The following is a 27660-nucleotide window of genomic DNA, read 5'->3' as shown; positions in this document are numbered from 1 at the left end:
AGCACCTCGAGGCTGCATTACCGGAAGAGGATGAGCTGGACGAAGCCCCTCTTGAGGACTGCTGGAGAACAGTAAAAGCAGCCATCAACGATGCAGCTGAGAGCAACATCGGGTACGTGGGACGGAGTCGACGGAACGATTGGTTCGACGAGGAGTGCCAGGAGGTTTTGGAGGAGAAGAATGCAGCGCGGGCGGTCATGCTGCAGCAAGGGACCCGACAGAACGTGGAACGCTATAAACGGAAACGGCAACAGCAGACCCGCCTCTTTCGGGAGAAAAAACGCCGCCTGGAGGAGACGGAGTGCGAGGAGATGGAGCAGCTGTGCCGGTCTCAAGAAACGCGTAAGTTCTATCAGAAGCTCAACGCATCCCGCAACGGCTTCGTGCCGCGAGCCGAGATGTGCAAGGATAAGGATGGGAGCATTCTGACGGACGAGCGTGAGGTGATCGAAAGGTGGAAGCAGCACTTCGACGAGCACCTGAATGGCGCTGAGAGCACAGGCAATGAAGGACGGGACAACGGAAGAAATGCCTTCGTCGGTACTGCGGAAGATGGAAACCAACCAGCCCCCACTTTGAGGGAGGTTAAGGATGCCATTCACCAGCTCAAGAACAATAAAGCTGCTGGTAAGGATGGTATCGGAGCTGAACTCATAAAGATGGGTCCGGAGAGGCTGGCCATTTGTCTGCATCAGCTGATAGGCACAATCTGGGAAACAGAACAGCTACCGGAGGAGTGGAAGGAAGGGGTAATATGTCCCATCTACAAGAAAGGCGACAAGTTAGATTGTGAGAACTTTCGAGCGATCACCATTCTAAATGCGGCCTACAAAGTATTATCCCAGATCATCTTCCGTCGTCTGTCACCTGTAGTAAACGAGTTCGTGGGAAGTTATCAAGCCGGCTTCGTTGACGGCCGATCGACAACGGACCAGATCTTTACTGTACGGCAAATCCTCCAAAAATGCCGTGAATACCAGGTCCCAACGCATCACCTTTTCATCGATTTCAAGGCGGCATACGACAGTATCGACCGCGTAGAGCTATGGAAAATCATGGACGAAAACAGCTTTCCCGGGAAGCTCACGAGACTGATAAGAGCGACGATGGAAGGTGTGCAAAATTGTGTGAAGGTTTCAGGCGAACACTCCAGTTCGTTTGGATCCCACCGGGGACTACGACAAGGTGATGGACTTTCGTACCTGTTGTTCAATATTGCGCTAGAAGGTGTTATGCGGAGAGCCGGGCTTAACAGCCGGGGTACGATTTTTAGGAGATCCAGTCAATTTGTTTGCTTCGCGGATGATATGGACATCGTCGGCCGAACATTTGAAAAGGTGGCAGACCTGTACACCCGCCTGAAACGCGAGGCAGCAAAAGTTGGACTGGTGGTGAATGCGGCCAAGACAAAGTACATGCTAGCTGGTGGGGCCGAGCGCGACAGGGCTCGCCTAGGTAGCAGTGTTACGATAGACGGGGATACTTTCGAGGTGGTCGACGAGTTCGTCTACCTTGGATCCTTGCTGACGGCTGACAATAACGTTAGCCGTGAAATACGGAGGCGCATCATCAGTGGAAGTCGGGCCTACTATAGCCTCCAGAAGAAGCTGCGGTCGAAAAAGATTCACGCCCGCACCAAATGTACCATGTACAAAACGCTCATAAGGCCGGTAGTCCTCTACGGGCATGAAACGTGGACGATGCTCGAGGAGGACCTGCAAGCACTTGGAGTCTTCGAACGTCGGGTGCTTAGGACGATCTTCGGCGGTGTGCAGGAGAACGGTGTGTGGCGGCGAAGGATGAACCACGAGCTCGCCCAACTCTACGGCGAACCCAGTATCCAGAAGGTGGCCAAAGCTGGAAGGATACGATGGGCAGGGCATGTTGCAAGAATGCCGGACAGCAACCCTGCAAAGATGGTGTTCGCCTCGGATCCGGTTGGTACAAGAAGGCGGGGAGCGCAGCGAGCTAGGTGGGCGGATCAAGTGCGTATCGATTTGGCGAGCGTGGGGCAGAACCGAGGATGGAGAGAAGCGGCCACGAACCGAGTATTGTGGCGTGAAATTGTTGATTCAGTGTTATCTGTGTAGATGTTAACTAAATAAATGAAATGAGCTTGGAAAATCTCTGAACGAACATCACGCTTATTGAGAACCTACCAAAATTTTTACTATGGGCTCGGTGATGTTGATCACGGTAAGAGCTTCCAATGCCGATATTCAATTCTAAGTCAATCATTATGCCAAACGGCCATTATGCCAAATCAAGCGTGTGCTAGAATAAGGGCGTAAGTCGCATGATCGATTTCTCTTCATCGATCCTCTCTTTTGTGAATAAAGGTGACAAGACGCGGGTTTATCAGTATTTTTTCACTTCATACCGCTTGGCAGCGATGCAATCTTGCGTCCTGAGGCGAAAAAATGCTGACAAACTCGCGTCTTGTCACTTTTATTCACAGAAGAGAGGATCGATGAAGAGAAATCGATCATGCGACTTACGCCCTTTATTCTAGCACACGCTTGAAATGACCATTATGCCAAACGGCCATTATGCCAAACGACTGTATGCCAAACGGCTTTATGCCAAACGACCTTATGCCAAACGGGTTACAATCGTTTTCTATTAGCATATTTTCCTGACAAATGGAAAAATGCTAAGGTTGTTCCAATTTTCGGATTCCGCCATGGACATTCGACTACTCATCAACTTTTACGTGTAACAAATTTGATCCGTTCCAACAAATCTGAAGGCTATTCTACTGGTCTTGCTCTTCTAGACATAGAAAAAGCATTCGACAGTGTTTGGCATGAAGGTTTTGATTGTAAAATTAAAAAACTTTAGTTTTCCAACAAACATTGTTAGAATAATTCAAAACTATCTGTCAAATCGTACACTTCAGGTTAATTATCAGAATTCCAGGTCTGAAAGACTTCCTGTAAGAGCTGGTGTTCCCCAAGGCAGCATTTTGGGACCAATTTTATACACTATTTTCACATCTGACTTACCTGAGTTACCTCAGGGATGTCAAAAATCCCTGTTTGCGGATGACACAGGCCTCTCCACCAAAGGACGAAGCTTGCGTGTCATCTGTAGTCGATTGCAAAAAAGTTTGGATATTTTTTCTTCATACTTGCAGAAATGGAAGATTTCTCCTAATGCTTCCAAAACTCAACTAATAATATTCCCACATAAACCAAAAGCTCTTTATTTGAAACCTTCAAGTAGACATGTTGTCACGATGTCAGGGGTTCCAATAAACTGGTCAGATGAAGTTAAGTATCTAGGGCTCATGCTAGATAAGAATTTAACTTACAAAAATCACATTGTGGGCATTCAAGCCAAATGTAATAAATATGTAAAATGTCTCTATCACCTTATTAATAGAAAATCGAAACTTTTTCTTAAGAACAAGCTTTTGATATTCAAACAAATTTTCAGGCCAGCCATGTTGTATGCTGTACCAATATGGACTAGCTGTTGTAATACCAGGAAGGAAGCTCTGCAGAGAATTCAAAATAAAATTTTGAAAATGATTCTGAGACTTCCTCCCTGGTATAGTACCAATGAGTTACATAGAATATCCAATGTTGAAACATTGGAACAAATGTCAAATAAAATAATAAATAATTTCAGGCAAAAATCGTTACAATCTTCTATTGCCACGATTAATGCGTTATATGTTTAGGTTAAGTTAGGTTAAGTATATTCAAAGCGTTTTTTTTTCTCTTATAAGCAGGTGAAATCAACTCACCTGTAAAAATCTGAACTGCTACGGCAAATGAAATGTAATATGTTGTTAACAAAATGTTAATAATATCTTAAATTTGTTTTACCAAATTAGGATGATAGTGTTGTCTAATAACACAGAACACCTAGATTTAAGAAATTAATGTAATGTTTGGAATGATACTAATAAAGAAATTAAAAAAAAACGAAGAGACGAGACATATAGAAAAATTATGATCTGATTCTTTCTTTAGTAAAAATAATAGTATAAAACGAGCTCACCATGTTGTTATTGAATCATCAAAACAATGTCCAGAAAAAAAGCTGTACAGAGTGTTCAAAATGAAAATGTTTCTGAAGCTCCTTTCCTGGTATAGTACTTAGGAAGGGAATCTTTCCTAATCAGAACAAGGACAAGGAGTTTGAATTTTGAATGATTTTAAATCTTCCCTAACTTTTTGGTCACCAACTTCGTCTAATTAAAATAATCAAAAATATGTTGACTCCATTTAATGCTATAACCAAATGGGACGAAGCTTTTCACTCAATATTTCTTCAAAAAATTCTTGATAAAACAAAGAACGTATCCACTCAGTCAAATCAAAGTATTTAGTTTTAGAACGAAAATTCAACCATAGTAATAAACATAGAATAAAATATTCTCAATTCCATTATCCAATAGACATAACCGACATGATTACAAATAAATCTTTCTACATTTATGTGTCTGCATTCGCCTTAAATTCATTTCCTGTGCTGTCGATTCGCTTGTAAATCTATCCAGTTTTATATGCAATTCAATCATCCAGTAAATGTTCCAAGAAATATCGTCAGTGCATTTCAAATGGTTCTTTGATATTTTAAACAGCACTATACAAACGCAAACCTATAGCAATAAAATATGCCAAACGAAATGCGCGATACTTGTCGATTATGCAGTTTCAAAGATATGCACATCACATTCATATTGCTCTCCAGTCAATAAAAGTGCGACAAATACACCGCACGTCAATCCAAAGCCGCCAGACGACGACGGTTCTACTGGAGGCTGCTCTTGTTGGATTGGTTGGATAGACGACAATAATAGTCTCCGTCATTATCTTTATAACTATGCAGCACCGTGACAAAACACAGAAGAACCGTTGCCGTTGATAAGCATTTTGGCAATTATTATCGTCTCACGTAACGTCCGCAGAGGGCAAACAAACGGGAGTCCAATCTAGGGAGATTCCGAGATTAGGTGGAATTACGACATAATACGTTCATCTTGTGGACCAATTACTCTCTGCGGTGGTGAAGTATAATGGAGCAAGAATTTCATTCACCGGAGGAATCTACTTCCGGTTCATTACACTGCCGGTTTGCTCCGAATGAGTGATTCTCATTGAGCAACGTATTTATGGCGTTTGGTCTCTTCTGAGTTGGCACCTGAGTTGGTTACCTGAGTCCCAGCGAGATAACGTCAAACAACAAGTTGCACACACCACCGGCAGAAAGCGTGCGACCGAGATTTACACGTTTGTGATAGCCGGTTTATATCGTGCAGATAAGTCGGACCCCGACAATAACGTGGCTCTTGCGCGACAGTTGTTGGATGCGACATTTCATCGGGTTAAGGGGTTCTCCATTTACGTCTATGCCAATACACTTCTACTCCGTGATTGATTGGAACTGGAAAGAATTGCACTTCGATTTAAATGAAAAAGGAAACGGACTTTTCGCTTATTCTCCAAGTGCACATTTTGGCAGATTCCATATCATTGATTAATAACGGCGTCGGCCAAGTCCTTACAGTCAGTTGGGATGGGCAAGGAATGTTAGGGTGTAATGATTGTTACTTCTAGAGACCGAGAATACCTCTGCATCTTCACAATCACCACGGAAAAGGTGTTTATTGGTGAGGAAGGAAAAATTTCTGGGAGTCTGATGCGATGGTCGGTGATGCGTTTCATGGATAAGGAGGACAAATACGACTATTACTCAAATCTTTGAACTATTCAATTTTTTCTTCATGCCGTTGTGTATCAGAAATTCAATAGAGTTGAAAATTAACTTGAGAACCTGTGCGGTGGTTAAACAACCTGAGATGACTTCCTACTTCAAGGTTGGGTAATCGGCGCAGCGTAAATATTATCACTGCCATATCTTCCCCATTATCATCATACGCATGCTGTAAAATGTCGAGAATATATTTCGTACAATAACATTCCACCAAATTTGCGGCTGTTGTCCATCAACGAGAATGTTGATTACATGACACCGGCTGACCAAAACCGTGATGACGGAGATCTCGAAAAAAGGCACCGACTTACTGCTATGCAGATAAGCATCGTCTAAGGATAACACTTTTTCTAGACTTCATCTCTGAGTACACTGCAAGTAGCTTTCTTCTCATTTCGCGTCATTGCACTGTAGACGCTCGCCTAAATGACATCTTCCTTTGCTTATTTTCGTTTCACATAGCTCATTGGATTTCAACCAACGTCTTGTGTGCCATTCGCAATCAGCTTCCGAAGAGGTAAGATCCCGTTCGATTGTTGCTCAAACATCATAGTTGTCTTCCGCTGACGGCAGCTTGTCCTGTGACACCTTACCGCGTAAGTAAAATAAAAAAAGGAAATTTCACCGACACCCCATCAGTTTTCCACCGGACGACCACCACTGACCAAAAGTAAGCCGTTTCGTTTCGAAAGAAATCTATCAATTAGTGACGCTAATTTAGCAAGCTCAACGTCGGTCGTCTGTACATTTCCACGGTGCACATTTGCGACCGATTGGACGTTAGCTTTCCCGGCAGCTAGATAAACGGTTTGTGTTTGCGATGGAGACATTGAACACGGATTGACCAGTGGCCACCTGTGTGCACAGTTTCGTGAGGAATTTGCGCGAGTGGGATGCGGCTAAAAGTGCGCTCTTGTCACGCCGTCTGGGTGGATTTGATTCATCGTGCGGATGGTGGTCCAGTCTGAAGTTAGCTAGTAGGTAGAAGGCAGACATGTGATAACAACTGAAAATGGGAGCTATACTCGGAAAACTCGATGTCCATTCAAAGCGGTTATGACACAAGCGATTCGAATTTGTTTGGATGATCCAGTGCGGGACAAAGGATTCAATATGTGACCCAATTGAGGATCTTCTCTGGTGTTCTCGATTCCGATTCGATGTATCAAAGGAAATATAATAATAAGCAGTAAAGGTTAGTCTTTTTCTTCTTCATGGTGACGCAACTGGTACATATCAGCTAAGCTTACGAAAACTTCCACAGTATTAAATGGGAGCTTTATTTGACAATTCATCATTTTTGAAGGTGTATATCGTATTGTAAGCCCAAAGATACTCTATTTCTTGGGGCATCGAGAAAATTACCAAACCCGAAAATATAACCTACCAAAACATTATTAATGAATCCGCCATAAGCTTACCATGTATGTAACGCTGAGACTATTAATAGAAATCTGCCAAGGGCTTTTATAGAAACTATCAAACAAGAGAGCAGAAATCCACATAAGATTTACGAACAATTAATCAAGGTCCTTAAAAGAAATTCTTTTGGAAAAATACCAATCTTAAACTTCCGGGACGCAAAGCGAGATGTGCAGGAATAACGATGGGAGCATCATGACGGCCGAACGCGAGGTGATCGAAAGGTGGAAGCTGCACTTCGATAAACACCTGAATGGTGCTGAGACCGTATGCAATGAGGGTCAAAGTGACGAACGAAATATCTTTATCAGTACTACGGACGATGGAAAGCCCCCACTTTGAGAGAGGTTTAGGATGCCATTCACCAGCTCAAGAACAATGAAGCTGCTGGTAAGAACGGTATCGGAGCTGAACCCATTAATATGGGCCAGGATAGGATAAAGAAATATCTTTATCAGTACTACGGACGATGGAAAGCCCCCACTTTGAGAGAGGTTTAGGATGCCATTCACCAGCTCAAGAACAATGAAGCTGCTGGTAAGAACGGTATCGGAGCTGAACCCATTAATATGGGCCAGGATAGGCTGTTTATTGGTTTGCATCAGCTTATAGTTACAATCTGGGAAATGCAACAGCTACCGACCATCGATTTAAAAAGTACTATTCTATCAGTAAAACCTTGTTGATCGTCTGCACTGCAAGCGAGGTGGTTTTTGGACTTGAAAATCCACGTGTGTTTGAAACGATGTTTAGAAATCTGCCACGAGTCTCCCATATGGTATACGATAATCCAGTAATATACTAAGCATACAAACTAAAAAATTTTAAATTTACACGTCATGTTTGTTTAGTGTCACATGTGTAAAGCCATTAGTAATGGATTATTCAATGATAAATCATTTAAACACATCTATTACATCCAACATTGTTAGCGAAAATCTTAATATTGAGCGCAAAGTGTCCACTTTCAAAAAGTGTTGCAAGCAAAACGACTCCCTATACATGATTTCACGCTGGAAACTCAATCATTATGCATGTACATGACCGAACAGCCGTTTCATTTATGGGCATTATTTTTTATTGTTTTTTTTTACATATAATCGTGTAAACAGAGCAAACTCGGTTGCAATTTTACGTTCAAGATGCAAGAAAGCATGCAATTTTGGCGACTACTGAATGAAAGAACATGAAATGTTTCAGTTTCGCTCAACATTGCAAGCAGTCTTGAATGCGATGAGGCGTTCTATATCATTTATCGTTGAATATTAACTCATTTAAATTAAATTTAGGATGTTTTGGTGTGTAGAGTTTGACCCATCAAGGATCTGTTTAGATTACACCAAAACACATAGTAGTAATCTGGCAAAGATCTCTCATGTAGGTAAATTGTTAGCAATTTTGCAGTTATGATATTAAGCATCTCGCAAGGTATGCGTCAAATACTGCACCAAGAATCTTCCAAGGGTCATCTAAATTGCTTGAGAGATCGCATCTAGAGTTTTTCGAGAATCACGTCAGGAGTCCGTCAAGATTTTAGGATTTCGTAAAACAATATTTCAGGATTTAGACTGGAGGCCATTTATATCAATGAAATAGATCGTTATTTGTGCTTGTTTCATCAGAATAACTGATGGTCGCTTACATGATTTTATTATTTTGATCCTTGTCTGTTTCCTTTACACTTCAGTCGTCGCGCTGTTGTATTTTGTACAACGCTTTTCGATCACAACTGCAGCGTGGTGGTTCTGACGGTGGCAAACCGCGTGACGACTGGAAGGTTAAGTAAACTACTGGGCAAGTACTCTGTTGATTTCTTCCGATACTATGGACGAAAAACTTATAAGAGCCAAATACAAATACCTTGAAAGGTTCTTCGTAAGATGCTTGCTCCGCTACATGGAATGACTCGATGGTTGGATGCTCGCTTGTTGGAAAATATTCCAACTAAAAAGCACTCGAATGTCAAGAATAGATGTCAAACTGACTTTGACGCCTGAGCACCGTCGCATTGAAGTCTCCATATATAGAACAAATGTGCATGTATATGTGAAAATCATGACGATTTGCTCTCCAGATGCGTGAGTCTGGTGCATTTTCACCGGCGAATTCCCGCTGTATTGGCAGATCTCTGAAGCCATTTTCTGCATAGATCCTTTGCAAAGCTTACAAACAACTAATAAAAACATTCTTAAAAAAATCATCAGAAAAATGTCTAAGATTTTTCCAGGAATTCGAAAGCAGCTTGTACATGGTTAAATAGTAATCCATATAATACCTGTGGAAGTTCTTATAGAGTTTAAAAGCAGGATCTGTTCTAGTAGGGGTGAAATTACAAAGAGAACATTACGTGCAGTGGCCCTGAGTAACAGATTGGTGAATCAACCCATTGGCAGAAGTTCATAACCAGGGGAGACAATTTTCGCCGTCGAATGGAAAAAAGTCGAAACTGAGAAAAGAATTGTCTTCGCCACTCAACCAGCGCTGAATGACTATTTGCTGCAGTGATCTGTCACATAGGCAGAGGCGACTCGTAACCTCACTTTGTACCTGCTCTACCAATCTAAAAATTGTTAGTTTGGCAGAATTAGATTATTGAGCAAACAGTAAATTATTGGAATCATCCTTTCTAACAGATCTCTTCACAATAGATGCAAATTTGTTGCTGAAATTCAAGAATTTCTATTCGTGGAACAGGTAGATTTGAGGTTAGGGAATCGCCAATGTACATAGGGGGGTGAATATGTAACATGCGGTACTATTGATATCGGAAGTTCGTGGATTGTTTATCGTGCCAGTAAAGGAAAACACCTACCCCCAACAGTAAACAAGCGAGAAAAATGGATTTTATCATCGCTCTCTCTTTGGGGCTCTCGTTCACTGCTTTCATTTATCAGACTTGTTACAACTTGCGATACATAGATCGTAGACCGCAATATATGAGATGTTTTTCTTTGCTTGCTTTGATCGTGCTTCATACTCAAATGAGAGCGAATTCTGCAATGCCTGGGATTTGCGTCATGAAGAACTTGCTTCGTTATGGTCAAATCATCGTTCGGGAGTTCTGAGTCGAATTTTAATCGCATGATCAACAGATTATGGACCTTATTTGAAAAAAAAAAATAAATAAATAAAGCTCTAACAAAACACAAAACACATCTGGAATCGAACAAACGATCTTTCTATCGTCAAATCCACGCGCTTACTAACAGAGCTATTGTAATTTCTTGAGGAGAACAGGTTCAATCGCCAATACAACCAATTCTGCGATTGCATTTGTCGTTTGGTGCGTAGTAAGCGAACAACAAAAGCCTTCTTCTTTGAGAAAGTGGAGCAAAAGGAATGAGGAAAAAATTGTTCGTTGAGTATTTTGGATTGGAAGTCGTCGAATCGATGACGTGGCGGAGTAATGGTACCAGATGACGATGATTTTTTTTTTTCGTCACCAGTCGATGCCGAATTTGACGATTGTCAGCCCTTTTCTTAACGAAATGGCTTAACGTAAATCTTTTGAATGTCGTTTTTGTCAAATCGAAAACGAAACTGCTGAACTCTACTACTCTGCAGCTGTGGAGTTTTGTTCAATCAAAGAAGGTCAATCTTTGGAAAAGGGTTATTAGAGCCCCTAGAAATCTGGCAAAGTAATCCCAACAGGGTTATAGACTTTATAAAACAAGTCCAGTCTAACTGGGATCGTGTGCTATATCAACCAATGTCTGTCACATCTCAGTTGTGACAGGATATTTGATAAGCATCAAATCAATTATGGGTCATACCACAATATTCCTAAATAATGGACGCAGTGGTTAAATAGGCTCTACAGTAAAGGAGAAAAAAATAACGAAATGGCTCAAACAATGCACGTACTGCAATTAGACACAGCTTTTTTTATCAATATGGGACATTTATTCGATTATAGTGACAGAAAATAAGCCGATTTTGACTATTTGAGCTAAATTTACCAACGCAGGGACATATCTGAAGATTTTAATGGATTCCAATACAGTACATTTCAAAGATCTATAAAAACTTTAAAATTTCCATGATTACGAATGGCTCTCAAAGCGTGTTTTCCCATCTATATCAGATATCAGAAGCAATTTTGAAGATTTTGTAGCATTGATATTTTGTATTTAGGTTTAATACACCTCAATGTTCAAGCATTTTGAAGCATCGATAATTGTCAGATGGAAATAGGCATCTTTTTCTATGTTCAATCTTAGAAAAATAATCGATATTTCCAGAATATTTCCAAAAATACCAGGCTTTCGAAAAACCGAGGTGAAAAGTTGAATTCTAATGACTTTTTTCGCGTGATCAGACATATTTCATTAATTCAGAGGAGTTTATTATTGAAGGCAATTTACAAGTTTTTTCATGAATTGCTCGAACTTTTGCCCTGCTGATTCGAACTCTTGACCTACTATGGGGCAAAATGGTTTCCAAACATGAATGCAAGATTTGATACACTGAAAATATCTCTTCGTATTTTATCCAAAATCCAGTACAGTATTTCGTACATATTACGCTATTTTCATACACCGTACGAATTATTTGTACTTGACAGAATTTCGCGATTCAGTTATTTTATGAAATATTCGTGAGATGCACGATCCACTATTCGTAGATATGCGGTTTCGTTATGTTTGCTTTTGTCTTTCATTCACGCTACTCGCACTGGATGGAGATTCTCGAATACCTACTCAAACAGTCGTAAGTCGGAAGAGTAAACAAACTTAGATTCCAATCTAAACCAACTTGATTATCGCTTTTATTACGTTTAAGTTTCGGAATCACGACGTAATAACAAATCAGAATAAAACAATACTTGAGCCAATCTTACATTGTACAGTGGTCCAAAAAACATATTTCAAGAAAATTTACAAAAAAAGTTATTTTGCAGCTATTAAATTGGCCGATTTATAACTTTTTCCTATGTTCACATACGGTGACCCATAGATAACTGGTTTTCTGGCTCCAGTGTTTTCAAATCTAATATCTCAATAAAGTAGTCTAGTGTACTTTTAGAAATTTTGAAAATACATAAATTTGGTCAGTGAAGGAACTTGGTATCTCTTTTCGTTCAAGTGTTGTAGTTGTTTTCCTCGCAAAAACACGTCTACTCTGTTTGGGGCAAATACACAAAATAGAATTTGACGGTATTCAAAAGACAAAATTATTTTCTTTATAATATCAAAAAATGAGGTGTATTATTTCTCTTTCTTTAATAAAATTCCCCGAAAAACAAAAACTTTTATCATACAAACTGCAATGACTCTGAAACTTAAGTAGATATCAACAATTTTTGCATGAAAAATCGTTTACTTCGATGAGAATCGTGTAATAAAAACGATATGAAAAAAATAAAACTACAGTTAACTCTTCCTTACTCGATATTGAAGGGACCATCGAGTTAGGGAGGTATCGAGTTACAGAACACAAAACCAGTGTAACTGCGATCCAAGGGACCATCGAGGTAGCCATGAAAACCAATTTTTACTATGGTTCTCTAACTCGATATCGAGATACGGAATATCCAGTAAGGGAGAATTAACTGTATTTTTTTATTAGTTTGCATCTTGAGCATGAAAACAAAATTTAAAACAAAAACGGTCTTCGTCAAAATTGTTTTTAAAAATATAGCATCTTAGTATATGTTATCTAGAACAAGTGTGGTCCACAATGTCACATAAACAATTTAATCAACTTTCTCATTTGTTAAAATACTGATATATAGTCTTTGGCAAAGCTTTTTTTGCCCTGAATTGTTTCCATGAAGCTAACAATTTGACCGATTTGGATCCTTTTTTCCCAGTCAACGTAGGATGCTCCTAGAAAACTACGTTTTTTAGTTAAAGTGTTTCTAATATTAACTTTTTTCAAAGTAGTCTATTAAGTACTTAAAAATACTAGAGTTGAAAACACATTTATTACATTTAAAATAACGCCATCTGTATATTTTGATACAATATAGAAAATCATTTTCTCTTTCAAATGCCGTCAAAAATATTTTGTTTGAATGCCCCAATCAAAAATATTTACAATCAAAGTAGGCGTAGAATCAAAGTACCGGGAAGAAAACCTTTGATGCTGACCGTGTTTATAAAAAAAGAATGAGCTTGAGCTTGAGCTTGATTGGCCGCCCGTGGATGCACTCCAGTATCGCCAGATCAGCTGCACTTACACAAGGAACCAACCGAATGACTGCTTGGGACTAAAAGGCATCCTCAGTGTATAAGTGCTGGTGATCTTCTATTTTTAGGCAACAATGGCGCCTGCCACGTCAGAATGCAGACCAATGAGGGGAAGGGGGAGGAATTGATGATGCATTGAACTGACTCCCACGTAGACCGTATATTCCACTGCATCCACGTCAGTTCATGCGGGAGTGTATGGATTGGGGGAAAGGCATGGCAGAGAGGTTTGCTTTTGTGGTTAGCAGACTGCCTATGTATCAGGCGTAAGAAAGGCGTGCGCGTGGAAGTAGGAAGCGTTAGGGAAACGGTTTCCTGTCCGTCTCTGGTTCTAGCGTTTGCTATGAACGAATAGTTTGAGTGTGATATATTTAGAATGGAAGATAGAAGCAAGTGAGAGATATACAACTACAAAGTACGAGGAAAGGGACGGGCCTGGGATTGAACCCATGACCTTCTGCATATGAAGCAGAAGCGGTAGCCATCAGACCACCAACCCCGTCTTGTGTTTATATAAAAAAAGAATGATCGATTTTCGATATTTACAGCTGTAAAAGGATGAAGGAATTCTCGCAAGACCCAGGCAAGCTCGGAAGGCCTGGTATTGGTGGCACAGCTCCCGTTTCATTTCTCTTAAGTAGAGTGGGCTGGTGTTCCAGATTATTCTTATGTTTCAAGTATCTAAGTAGACAAAAATGCAAGTGAAAAAAAAAACAAAAAGCATTGTACAGTGCCTTAAACTCATATTCGTACAGGGAACTGTTTTCACATCAAGTTTATAGAAAGCTATCAAAAAATATATCGACTTCGAAATACTTCATCAAGAATAAACCTCTAATATTGAAAAAGTATTTTAAATTCGATATACCATTTGATAAATATTTATCAACTTGATGTAAAAACACTGCCCTGTACGCATACTAATTTGATTTTGGTTGGTTGTGGCCAAAGACCACCATTTGTATGGACAAATGACCACGATGGGGGAGGGGGGAAGTCTGGAATCCCAAAAAACTGTCCACGTGGTTAATGGACGATTTAAAGCATGAGTGTACGAGTTGATACGGAGGACAACAAATGTTAAGACATCAACAAAAACCAAGATTTTAGAAAACCACATTTAAAAATTAGAAAGAAATTTTTTTTTCGGAAAAGTTACAATCATTTATGAATGTATTTTCAGAAATGCGATAGAAATTTTGCTTACATATTTTGTGTGAAGTTCATTTTACCACCAACTACTATTTATTTTTCCCGCATAGTGCGTTACAAATATGTAAAAATGCGCTAGATAACATTTTTTATTTTTGAGGTTGTGCGACAGAACTATACAAATTCATTGTTTTTCCATTAAAAACAAGGTGATATCCTTGTTCATTGTACTTCTCCTATACGAAACGAAAATCATTCAAAAAGAAGATTGTGCAGCATTCTTGCAGCGTAATCGACTCTACACGCCCCTGAGCGTGCTTTACGGTCCGAGTGATTCAGGTTGAATCCAGAAATACAAATTACCAAGCAAATGATTTGGTTAACTCTATTAGTAGACGTTTTGTAGAAGGTTAAGAGCTGTTTGATTTCAAATTTTCAGTATACTCATGCAGATAGCGATTGCAAAGATCTCATCTATTTAACTAATCATTTTAAGATCTCTTCATTGAGACCTCGATGTCAGATGGAAAAAGGTAACAACAATAAAGAAAGCGGGAATATAGTAAGGCTTGCCGTACATCATAAAAAGAGCAGTAGATGAAAATCAATCAAACCGAAAAAAGTCATCGCTGCCAACACCACCTCGCTGGTGCTGTGTACTACAAGCGGGGTTTTCCAGCGCGCGGAGCGATCATTCATTAATCATTATACAAACACTTTGAGGAAAACATTTCATTGCTTTGTAGCTGCTGTCAGTTGGATAAGTTGCCTTGAACACTAGGTATCTCTGCAATTCAACCGCAAATTCAGATGTGAGTTTTTCAAAACATATTTTTTGAGTACGCCCCAGTTGGCACGTAATGCCATGAAGACACATTTTACGTTACCTATTGCCATCAAGACACCAAAACACAACTAGCACAACCGCTTCCAAACGTGCCAATCCCAATTCGTGCACCACCAAATCAAGTTCTTCAAAGAGTTACCTTAAGAGGAGCCGCGTCCCTCGAAATAGCTTAAAGCGGAACAACTTTGCGCTAAATGTGCGTGCGAATCACCACCGGCTAAATAGGCCTAACCAAAACAAACGAAAACAACTCTCGCACATACCGACCGACTGTCAGAGCCAGGTTGCCTACAAATATGTATGTTAGCCGAGGGACATTAGTAACTTTTAACACCGAAAACTATTTGCTAACCTCCGCTCACTTTGTATTTATCTCGCCGGAGAGTCACGATGACAACAGCAACAACAGGGTGCGCGACGCCGCTTTCGAAAAATGGCCAATCCACCAATGTCTCGTCGTTTTTGCTCGACGACCGTCTGAACGGACTGCAATGCGATTCACTACTAAGGTGTTGCGGGTATTGAAAACAGTTCCAACATTGCTCGCTCCGAGTCGCTAATTTAGAAACCAAGCACCGAACCGCCGCGACGCGACGATAGATGGATGTTCAAGAGACACACGGATAGGTTAGGTGGGACCTAATACTGGGAACCCAACACTGACGATTGCTGCGGTGGCATACTCAGAGTCACAGCGTCGTCGTCACCCAGGATGGCATGGGCGTAGCCGGGTTATCTATCATGGCGGGCGGGCGACCTCAAAAGTTGTTTAAGGAATTTTACGCAAAAACTATAATTATACAAAGCCTCTGCACCTGCTCAGTCGACAATGAATCAATTGGTAAGCTCGTTTCATGCTTTTATTTCAAATCTGTAAAATATGTATGACTGCACATTTAATCGTTACAACGGTGCACAGTTCGAACGAAACGTGTAAATTTCTGAGACATATAATGCACATAATTGGAGCGTGGAGTATCATGGATATTTACATGATATGTCATGTAAACTTCAATTATATGTCATGTAATCTAGCAGGATCCTGTGTAATTACATTACATATAACACATATTTACATGATTTCAGACTTAAATTTACATGGTATCATGTTAACATCGCATAAATGAAGTTTACATGACGTGTAATTTTCATTATTTTTAACAGTGTGGGACATAAAGACGATTTTTCAACAAACTATGAATGGTTCGTCACTGAGAGTGTCGGCATAGGCTTTTATTCATAAATTATTTATGTTTGAAATATTTTTGCAAAACATTCCTTTCCTTTTACCTTTATTTTTGTAATTGACAAAGGACTTTGAATGGTTTGACACCATACGTATAGACTTGCAAGAGGTTCAAATTATTCAATAAACGTCAAGTGTCGACATTATTTTCTATTCCATGTTTTTTTTTAAATCAATTAAAAATATTTATTTATTAGCATTTATATCTTAGAAATAATCGATTATCATGGTCTTAGCGCTTATCAAGGTGAATCCTATGATCCAACAATCCTCCCCATTAACAAACATCCCTCCCAGCAACCTTTGTGGAGATGCAGAGGTAAACACGATCTCCAAATAGCATTCCTTCTCCCAATCCCACCTGACTGCAAGGGCGTGGCCGGCGCCGTTAATGAACCTGTATAAATAGAAGCACTGAATTATGCACACTGAAGAAGATTATGGCCAATCCCAGTCGTACTTCTAGTTTCTTTGTACATCTTCACTGACTCCGGTCAATCACGGAATAGCAACCATTGATATGTGTAGTCAGTCTAAGCTAAACTAAGCTAAAACGTTATGCTTAGGGTTATTCTGCGAATCGGGTAAATCGAGACGAGCCGCTCTTGTCTCGAATGACATGAGACGAATAATGCTAATTAAATGTAAGATCACCCTACATACCTTGTTGTTCATGATGTTTCCTCCACAATACACTTCCTCTAAGAAATCCTTTAAATAATTTCCATCAGAACTTCATCAAAGAATAGCTCTCGGATTTCTCCAGGTCTCAAAGAATTTTCCTAGGTATTCTTTAAAGCAGGGCTGGTATCGACTTAGTGTCTTAAAAGAGGAATTTTGGATATCTCATGCTTGAGAAGAGGCCACATAGGAATCAAAAAAGACTATAAAGAAGCTAAGGAAAAAGAACTACTCCGAATAAGAACCAAGGGATAAAACTTTCAATGAAAGAACCCAGACATATTTAAACGTATATAAAAAATGGGAATTACGACATTATCGCAAGTATTAGGGGAACTAGGTGTAAAAAGGGGCGTTGCGTTGGGGTAAACGCGCCACCACAACGTCTTCATTTTTTGGCCAAATTCAACCATTTCATACAATGGGTGATATGAATAAAAAACTTTGAACTTTACTGCATGTAGCATCTACTCAAAAACAAAATCCACAAAGTTTACTACACTTTTGGTATGAATAAAAAACTTTTCGAACATGTAGTACTTACTACTACTTTCGAACATGAGCAGTGACTGAAGCTGCACGTTAAGAAATTTCCATTCAGAGTGCAGAGTGATTCTGCACGTAAAGAACAATCTATTCAGAGTGACGCCTAAAATTAATACAATCATGCATATGAAGAAAATGCATGGAATCTAATCAATTACGCGACAATTTGCACAAATCATGAAGGTGCTGTTATTTGACAAAATTTGTAGTGTAATTTTGCGATTAGTCTGGTCTTCGCCAACGCCAGTGATTGATGATTTTTTAAATACTAGCTTAACATCTATGAAGAGATCTTGAGATTACAGCTATCAAATTTGGAACCACATATTTTCTAGCACCAGTACTGAGATTCTGGTGAAATGCTATCTTTATTCATAGCAATGCGTTGTTTGTAGTATGTTCGAAAGGTGTAGAAAGGAAAATGACACAAACATGTTCCACTCGTGTTCCACATATAGCGTTTACTACCGAGAATGTAGTAAACTCGACTTTACTACATTTTATTCAAACGGCCCAATATTACATGTCCAGATTATCGCATAAAATAAATCAAAAACAATTTTGGAAACCTTGGGAGTCTATGACAGAGTTGCCTAATATCAATCATATCAGCTGATGGCTGATGGTCTAAAACTATCAATATCACTTGCGAGCTATCAATATCACTTCGATTTGACAACCAACAGCAGTGATGCGACATCGCACTCTAGATCAAAATCACAGCAGAATGAGTGATCACGTGGTCATTATCCATGCTATTCATGTTTTTCAGTGACCAATACATAGTTTCAATCTATCTGCAACACTGTCGAAAATATCGTACTGATAAATTGCCATTTTATCTGCTTAATTTAAAGCTAAACTTAACCCATCAGTGATATCCATAGTCTATCGCCATCACTGCACTGCTGATGGAGTAGACAGCATGACGTTGGTGTGATATGGAATGATCCGATTTGTATCGCAGTCGGCGTGTACAAATCAGCAAATTTTAAGCATTGATAGTGACATCGAGCAACTCTGGTCTATGAATTGGGGCAAAATGCGCCATCCATAGCGGTTGCTCAAAACCATCGGTACAATTCAATTTTTACCACAGAAATCCAAACTCTTGAGTGACCCGCCCGAACAAAACAGGCCTCGCGGAGCTGTGGTGACACCCTTTTTTATGTATTTTTTTTTTCGTTGTGTTTTGTGCCGCATCTTCCTAGCTCATTTTTTGTTGCTTTTCTGCTTTAGCATTTTAAAGTCCCCTGTCAATGAACTTTAGAAGTTCCTCCTAAGATTTCTTCAGGAAGTTCTCCACAAATTCTTTGAGAAACTTCCCAATAAAGTTTTCTAAGAATTTATCCAGGGATAACTCCAGAAAATTGGTAAAAGGTATGTTCAAGAAACTTTTATCCTTGAAAAAATCGGAAGGTGAAATAAACTGAAACGATTTTTTTAGTGATAAACTCTAGCAAAGATCACTAAAAAACTCTAACTTCTGAAGAATATCTTGAGTCTTTATGGTTTTCTGAGGAGCTTCTAAAACTTTGAATCAGGATTAGCTGCATGAGAAAAAGGAAAAAAGTGACTTTAGACATACTTTTTATTGACTTGCATTAGAAAAGTCAAAGATGAACCCTTTTACCAGCCCTCCTTAGAGGAATCTGACAAGAAATCTCCCAGGATTTTTTCTCGGGATTCCTGTATGAATTAATCCAAGTTTTTTTTCCTAGTACTTTGCACTATTCAAGAAAGTTATTAATTAATTCCTCAACACATTCTTTTCAATGTATTGATTCAAAAATATAAGACATAAGTTTGGCATCAAGATTATTCGCAAAAATTTAAGAGTTCCGTTAATGACACATACAGCGATTTGTCAACAGACTGCGTCTCAGTGAGGATGTTATGCCAAGGAGAAGAAGAAGAGTACTCGAGAGAGAAGATATTCTACAAAAATCGTTAGGGGAAATTTCGAAGAATTGCCTGGAATTTCTGTAGTAATCGATGAAGGATTTCAAATTTTCTGATAAATTTTGCAAACTTCCTTGAAGAAGCCCAAAAAGCGTTCGAGGAGAAATTCCTAGGATTTAAAAACTACTAAAGACAACTTACATTAACCCCGCCTTCAGACGAGGTTATCTATGCATTTTTGTGTATTTTATCGTAGCTCGGAAATCAGAATGATTTTATTGGGGCAATTCTCGCTGAAACCAGGCCGCCATCGGCACCCATCGTTAGAATTCCAATTTTATGTCACTGATCGCTAGTTCTCGATAAAACTTAAGGGTGGTCCTTTCTGTTTTCTCAAATTGGTGGACCCCTCGTACGCCAGCTAGCTGAACAGTTTGCGAAAAAGCCCATTTTTCGATAGATCTTGGGTATTTCTTCACGGGATATGTCTAATATTTCGCTTGGAACACATAGCAAACTTAGTGGCATCGTATAGAGAAAGGATATAGCTTTCATTTGAACTCGAATAAATTTTGGCGGCCATTTTGAATTTGGCCGCCATCTTGAATTTAGTTAGAAAAATCGTTTTTTCACCATTAGCGCACCGCTAGTTTTGAATTCTGAGATCACTATCAGAAAGCTGAGGGAAAATTGCGTAAGATAGGCTACAGAAACTAGGTGAGCAATGGTATTTACCCTATCAAATGAACGATTTTCTAAATCATGTTCTACGATTTTGACGTATATGGCGAGTGCAATCAATACAAAAATCTTTTTTTGTACTACAAAGAAACAAGTTTTCAACCTTTGGTGTTTTATTTGAGTCGAGTGAAGAATAAGAATATTATTTTGAGTGATTTGACGCCATCTTGATTTTAGGAAGAAGAATTAATTTTTCACCTTGATAGCACTCAGCATGTTGAAATTAGAGGTTATCAATAAAAAAGGTTACGTATACTCTTCTTCTTTTTATTCTTAATTTTTCTGACGTTACGTCCCTACTGGAACCGAGCCAGATACTCAGCTGTATTGGTCATAAATCCACGTTATTAAATAGGAATTTCCTTTTTTAATACGATTTCTGACAACAGAATAATTCTTCAACACATCTTTAAATTCAGTAATAATGAATAAATAAATTCAATAAATGAAAACCGTCCAAAAACATTTTTTTACCATATGCATTGTTGTTCACTGAATAAAGTTTATAGATTGCGCGTCGGGACATTAGTAAGTCTTGTGGTAATATCTGTAGTTTTAACGTAAAACATTGACAAAAGTGCATTAATTCAGAATGGAAATCTTAAATTTTGAAGCAAAAACAACATCCTTGATTTTCTGAGCCACAAAGTATCGTTTTAAGTACCGCCCAACATGCATGTGAAATATAGCGAGATTGAAAGATGAGAAGTAGGTTTTGTTCTAATGTGGACGTAATGCCGAAACGCAGGTGTATTATTTCGAGGTTGTAAAATCTGGCGGCCATCTTGGTTTTTAGCAGTTGCATGATTTCTTACCATCTCAGTGCTCATCATGTTAAATTATGAGGCCTCCGTTAAAAAAAAAACAATCAGATTCTATTTTTCTTATCTTATCTCAGCTGTTCAACTGATTGTTCATTTCTTTCAATGGTTTTAGACCAAATAATTGAAGAAATAATGCTATTTTCAACTCAGAGATATGCAGAAGAAACATTCAGGTAGCAAATAAGCGTTAAAAAATCATATTTGATAATTTGTTTTCAAAGCTAGTTAAGCTGAGGGGCTGGCTCTGTTCCAGTAGGGGCGTAACATCAGGAAAAAGAAGAAAAAGAAGAAGAATAAGTGTAACGGTAGCATTAAAATTCAACATGTTGAGTGCTATCAAGGTGAAAACTCATTCTACTAAAATCAATAACAAAAATTCACAAATATGCCAATAAAAATAAATCATTGCCCAAAACGTGTTTAGGACGATTTTAGATAACGAAAAATGGTATTTAGATCGAAAATAAAAATTTGGGTATTAGAGGGTTAAAAAGCTATTTTGGAAAGATATGCTTGATTAAATCTCTAAAGATATTTCTTGGGGGCTCCTTTATAATGGCCTCACTTGGAGATATTATTCGTGAAATTCATGGTCAAATTATTGAAAAAAAACTCGTGATGCGATTCCTGCAGGAGTTCTTCGCGAATCTAAGCAATTCTGTAAAAATTCTAAGTAATTAGAAAAACATAACTTAATAGGAGGTCCTGTTGTAATACCTGTACGCAATACGGTATTGTTGATTCTTCGCTTGAGATTTGAGGTACTCCCAGGGAAGATTTATTAAATAATCCCTGGAGTGATTAGGGTAGCCAATATATTTTGGAACATTTTCCATGATCAACTTAATTCGCGAATCATTTGGAAAGATATGACTGTTTCACACTTGTATCAATCGTTTGTACGAAAATGTCTTTATTTTGGCTATTTATTGATCAGCGGGGTAATATTGATCGGAATGGCTCATCTCGTAATAAGTTGGTATCATCATTCATTGATGAATCATTTCCAAAGCATGAATGTTGCTTCTCTTTCTTATATTCATAAGCTATTGAAAACTAAGATTTTTGCGAAAATTGCGTTAACTTAATGCGTAAATTTGTCAAGTTTGCGAAACAATGATTTTAATAGTTAAGGATAACACTACCGATGATTCATGTCTCACATAAGCTCTGCAAGCGATATGAGCAAGGAAAATGCGGTTCTCACTAAAAATGGCATCGCCAAAAACGATTCCGCTGTCAAAACTTCTATAAGTATGTTCAATTAGGCAACATTAACGAATTACTGTTAAGAATGTAGAATTCTCTTGGGAAATTGCCTACCTTTAGGCGTATTCCGCTGTTCGAGGTGTTTTTAATTTTAAAATAGCCCAAAAAGTAAATGAGATGTAAGCGTTTGGACTTCATAATCGGCTTCAGGGGCCATGATTTAGGTAAGTAACGACATTTTCAATATTACCGAACGTTGTTTACATAGATGATCAATGTTACCCCATATCAGCTAGATGAAAAAATCACATAAAACATTTTTTAAACATGCTTAAATCTTCCAGAAAAACAAAATACAGTATATAGTCACGAGCTATGGGTACTTGTACTTGTTTTAAAAATATAATACTCACAACATTTGCATTTTTGAATGAAATATTTAAGAAATATTCTTAAAACTGGTCAATGTTACCCCGGATTACGGTATTTATGATCGTGTGAGCATTTTTATTTCACAGAGGAAGCCTTCTCTACATTTTGGCATGTTCAACGACTTGGTTACGCTGTGTAAATAATTATTTGGTACAAAAACCCAAAATCGCTTCCTTAGAGGGTTCAAAATACGACGGTTATCCTATTAGAGAACCAAACTGAAAATTATCAGAAAAAAAAATATAACGAGGAATGTACAGCGGTATCTAAAGAAGCATTCCTGTATGGATTTATTTTAAGGTGAAGATGAATCGAAGCCAATCCTCAAATTTTCTAGAGAACTTATCTTGAACCAAGCATCCGTTTGAGCTGAAAATTTGATGGTTTGGTCACTTTTTGGTGGCGATCAAATTTTCGGCGTGGACGGACGTCTGGTTCTCCAGATTTGTACTCTAGAAAATTTGAAAATTGGCTTTGATTCATCCTAACCTTAATGTAACTAGTAAATCTATTTTTGATAGGTATCTATTGAATTGCATAACATATTTTTTGCAATTTCTAATAGTAATAGGCTGTTTTTCATCACGCCAATCTGTCATGAAAAAGGCCTGTTTTTTTGCACTGAATCAAGGATTGAATCCTGAGAAAGTTGAGAGAATTTTCCACGTATCGCACTCTGTAACTGATCATATCGGGGGAATAGCAGTGCATGATAAAATCCCCTCTAAACTAGCTCCAAACATGGGGAACACTATTGCTATCGGAAGATCTGGGATTGTTTATCTTGCCAGTAACACCTACCCCCAACGGTGAACAAGCGGTAAAAATTGATCTTTTCATCGCTCTCTCTTTGGGGCTCTTGTTCTCTGCTTCTATTCATCAGAGTTGTTACAACTTGCGATACATTGCTGTTCGTTGGCCGTAACAGATTGGATGTTTTTCTTCGCCTGCTTTGATCGTGCTTCAAAATCAAATGAGAGCAAATTCTGCAATGCCTGCACTGAATTATGCAGTGTGGTAACAGTCATAACGCAATTGTAATCAGTTCGGTAATGATTATTATGCAACCTCTTTTCATTACGCAACTGTTTTGATTTAGGCAATGGATCATGACACACGGTGTGCTGGAACACACATATTATCGGACTTGCATGAACCTCCGATCTTTTTTCACTAAATGTTTGCCTTGGTAGTCAAAAAAAGCTTGCTGAATATTAAAAAATCTTTCATCGGCAAAAAATTGAAAAAAGACGATTTTTGTATTTTTACCCTTTTTCCATATATGAGTTCATAGGAGAATATTAGAGATACACTAATATGATGACTTTTAACGACCTAATGACCAATTTGACATGACATATCTTTAACATGAATGAATTCTTAGATTTAAGCATCATTTCCTACATACACTGACAAAATATGACCAGCCCATGGTGGTATGCCGTATTTTATATAATGGAAATTTCACTTTTCACTTCAGAAAAGCTCATACGAACGCTTTGTATTCTTCTTTCGGAATCAAATCAGTAATATTTTACGTATGTGGTATAGTTTTCTAATCAGAATAGGAATTCCCAGAAATTGATACACATGGCAGTATAAGCTGTATTCATGTGCTTATACGCGCAAACTTCTTGAAAGCGGGTTCACTATAACATGATTAACAGTGAATGGCTTATATAGCCTTAAGGTGGTCTCAAGCTCATCGTGATACAATTTTTGTGCAGTCACTAATCTACTCATATGCAATACGCACATTATATTTGGGGTTTGAAGTGCCTGATTTTGAGTAAAAGGGCTGGATTACTTCGGATAAATGTGGCGACGGTAACAAATCGATCCAACGTAATCCAGCGCTTTTATTCACGACTTCGCACTTATGGAGGGCACATTTTGCGAAATAGACACAACAATTTCAATAACCAACATGGACACATAAATTTTATTATCGTAAAACGAGGTATCTTCGAAAATGCGGGTAACTTTGATAGTGCGGGATCCGCAACGTACACTAAACAAAATAACCAAAATTATGTTATTCAGTTAAGCAAAACGAATACGAAACTAAGGAGTATCAGAGTGACACTTCACCTCTGAGCTGTTTTCGTGCCAATCAAGAGTATATGAGGCTTTACAATCTGTTTTACTATCACTATTTCATGAAACTATAATGAGTTCGGTACGTATGCTTGATGGCCTAGCTATAGTAGAACATGAATCCGGTATCAAACCTCATAGCGAACAACAGTTTTACAATTTGGAATCATTTTTGTAATCAAAGTCACAAATTCCCATATAACATTAAAAACCTAGAGGTATGCAACGCCTCATGTACTTTACGAGATTCAGTCGATTTATACTCATTCATGTTCCAAAAACGATTGATTTATGGTGAATTCAATGTCGAAACATGATTATCGATAGATATCTATTCAGAGATATATTTTTATACCCATTATTATCAACTTATAATGGTGTTTATTATGTTTGTTTTGATTGAAACCCCTTTTAAAGATGTTTTTTGTTCAATAAATTCTGTACTTTAATTGATAAAATCTAATCCAGTTTCTCTATTAACATTCTCCAATCCAATTCAAAATGTGATGATGTCAAACAATAGTTTGTTTTGGATTTTCATGTGCTTATCTACTCATTATCAATGTTACCCCATTACCAAAAACTGACTTTCGATTACAGTCGAAGCTCGTTATAACGACAACTTTTATTGCGACAAAAGCTCTCTATAGCGACATTTTTGGTTACTTTGAATTTTAATGTTATAACTATTCTCTATAGTGACATTTCTCTATTACGACGGTCCCTTGCGATGTCGTTATAACAAGCTTCGACTGTATATGAAAAACTATAGATTCATTAAGATCGAACCGTTATGCAATCTTTCATGTACAATCGAGAACTAACAAACCAGTGCTTGTTTTACAAATAAAAAAAATTTCGATTTTCTCTCAAAAAACTATCAAAGTTACCCCGTTTTATGGTATGTATTTAGTTTTAAGTATATGAAGGTAACTAAGGATATGTTAATGATGTGAGGTTTTAGCAAACGCACCCAACCAGCGGCTGCAAGATTTCAATATAAATCGGCATGACAACTTTTCAAATATATATTATATAATATTTGAAAAGTTACTCATACAAGGAATATCTTTCAATCAAAACAAATGTGAATAACAAGATCAGCTAGAGTGAACATACCATACAAAATTGAAACAGTACATTGCCCTATATAATTGTATGGCGGTTTATTTAATGGTTGCATGTAATTATACAATTGTCTGTTATCTTAAAAAAGCTTCATGTTCAATAACGAACTCCAATTATTTCAATTATTCAGTAGAATAGGAAACATTGATTGAAACTTGATAAGTTGTAGTATGTTTACCTTAATAAATTTATGTAAAAATGCGATGTCGTTAATAAACGGCATACCACAATGGGCTGGTCACATTGTGTGAATGAAGGTAGAAATTATGCTCAATTTGAAACGTCTTGTAATCGATTCGTGATCTAGGTATATCAAATAAGTCTGCAATGCATCAAAATTAGTATAACTCTAATATTCTCCTATGAACTCATATATGGGAGAAGGGTAAAAATACAAAAATCGACTTTTTTCAATTTTTTGCCGATGAAAGATTTTTTAATATTCCGCAAGCTTTTCTTGGCTATCAAGGCTAACTTTTAGTGAAAAAAGATCGGAGGTTCATGCAAGTTCGATAATATGTGTGTTCCAGCACACCGTGTGACACAACACTTTTCAGAATTTATGATATACTGGTGAATACATCCCGATGTAATTTCTGATTCCTTCAACTGGTTTTCTAAGAAATTTCAAAAAAATGTTGTACGTACCTCATTGCGGAACTCGATTTTTACAGCACTAGTCGTAAATATCCAACTTGACAAGCCTCGTTGGATAAATGTACGGCTCGTGCAGTAAAAATCATCATTCTGCAACTTGTTGCGTAAACTGCTATTATTATTATTATGCAGATTCAATGCAAGTCCCATTACGGACTGTTGTTTGAATTTTCTGAAAAGATATTTTTCGTGAGCTTAACCCTCTAATACCCAACCCCGCCTTTACACGGGCTACACTTTGGAATTTTGTTTATTTTTTCGTAGCTCGGAAATCAAAATGATTTTATTTTTGGCTTATACCTTGACTCATAACACGCATATAAGAAAAGTTTTTTATGACTTTTGAAACTTTTATGTATTTTTAGAAATTGTTTGAAAAATTGCATTCTTAAATAACGTACAAATGCCAGGGCTTTATTTAACGTGTAATATAAAAAATCGTACGTTTTATATTTTTCTACGATTAACCTATCACAAAAGAAGAGCCTGGTGGTATTAAAATCATTTCAAACCTGTTTTTCCGTTAGTTACACGGAAAATAAAATACGCTCCGAAAAAAATTAAAAATTTTATATTTTTCAAAATACCGTAACAATTAAAATTTTTATTATTGCCAAAAATCAACAACTAGAAAAGGCTTTAAGAAAAAATGAAAAAAGCTAGGGATGTTCAAAAATAAAAATTATAAAAATCAAAAACCAAAATTTAAAAATTTGCGAATAAAAATAAATAAATGTCCAAAACGTGTTTAGAACGATTTTACATAACGAAAAATAATACTTAAATTGAAAATAAAAATTTGAGTATTAGAGGGTTAATTGTTTGGTCCGTTCGAAACATTTTCCAAAAAATCTACCA

At 37.8% G+C, this 27660-nt stretch overlaps 1 protein-coding gene across 19 annotated transcripts in view; it reads right to left on the bottom strand.

Moving 5' to 3' along the window:
* The window catches only part of LOC5566699 (plasma membrane calcium-transporting ATPase 1), a 277219-nt gene that overhangs the window by 92652 nt on the left and 156907 nt on the right, over nucleotides 1–27660 (bottom strand). The window contains exon 1 of one of the 19 annotated variants that reach the window (XM_021855709.1): nucleotides 15692–15852. The exons of 16 other annotated variants lie outside the window; for them this stretch is intronic. The gene's annotated coding sequence lies outside the window, so the exon portion shown is untranslated. Of the gene's footprint in view, nucleotides 1–15478; nucleotides 15638–15691; nucleotides 15853–27660 lie in introns of those variants that run through there. 2 more of the 19 variants (XM_021855710.1, XM_021855711.1) reach the window with 2 other exon arrangements.

This window comes from Aedes aegypti, chromosome 3 (genome assembly GCF_002204515.2).
Source record: "Aedes aegypti strain LVP_AGWG chromosome 3, AaegL5.0 Primary Assembly, whole genome shotgun sequence".
Classification (NCBI taxonomy): Eukaryota; Metazoa; Arthropoda; class Insecta; order Diptera; family Culicidae; genus Aedes; species Aedes aegypti.
This window is presented reverse-complemented; position numbering and strand designations above follow the sequence as displayed.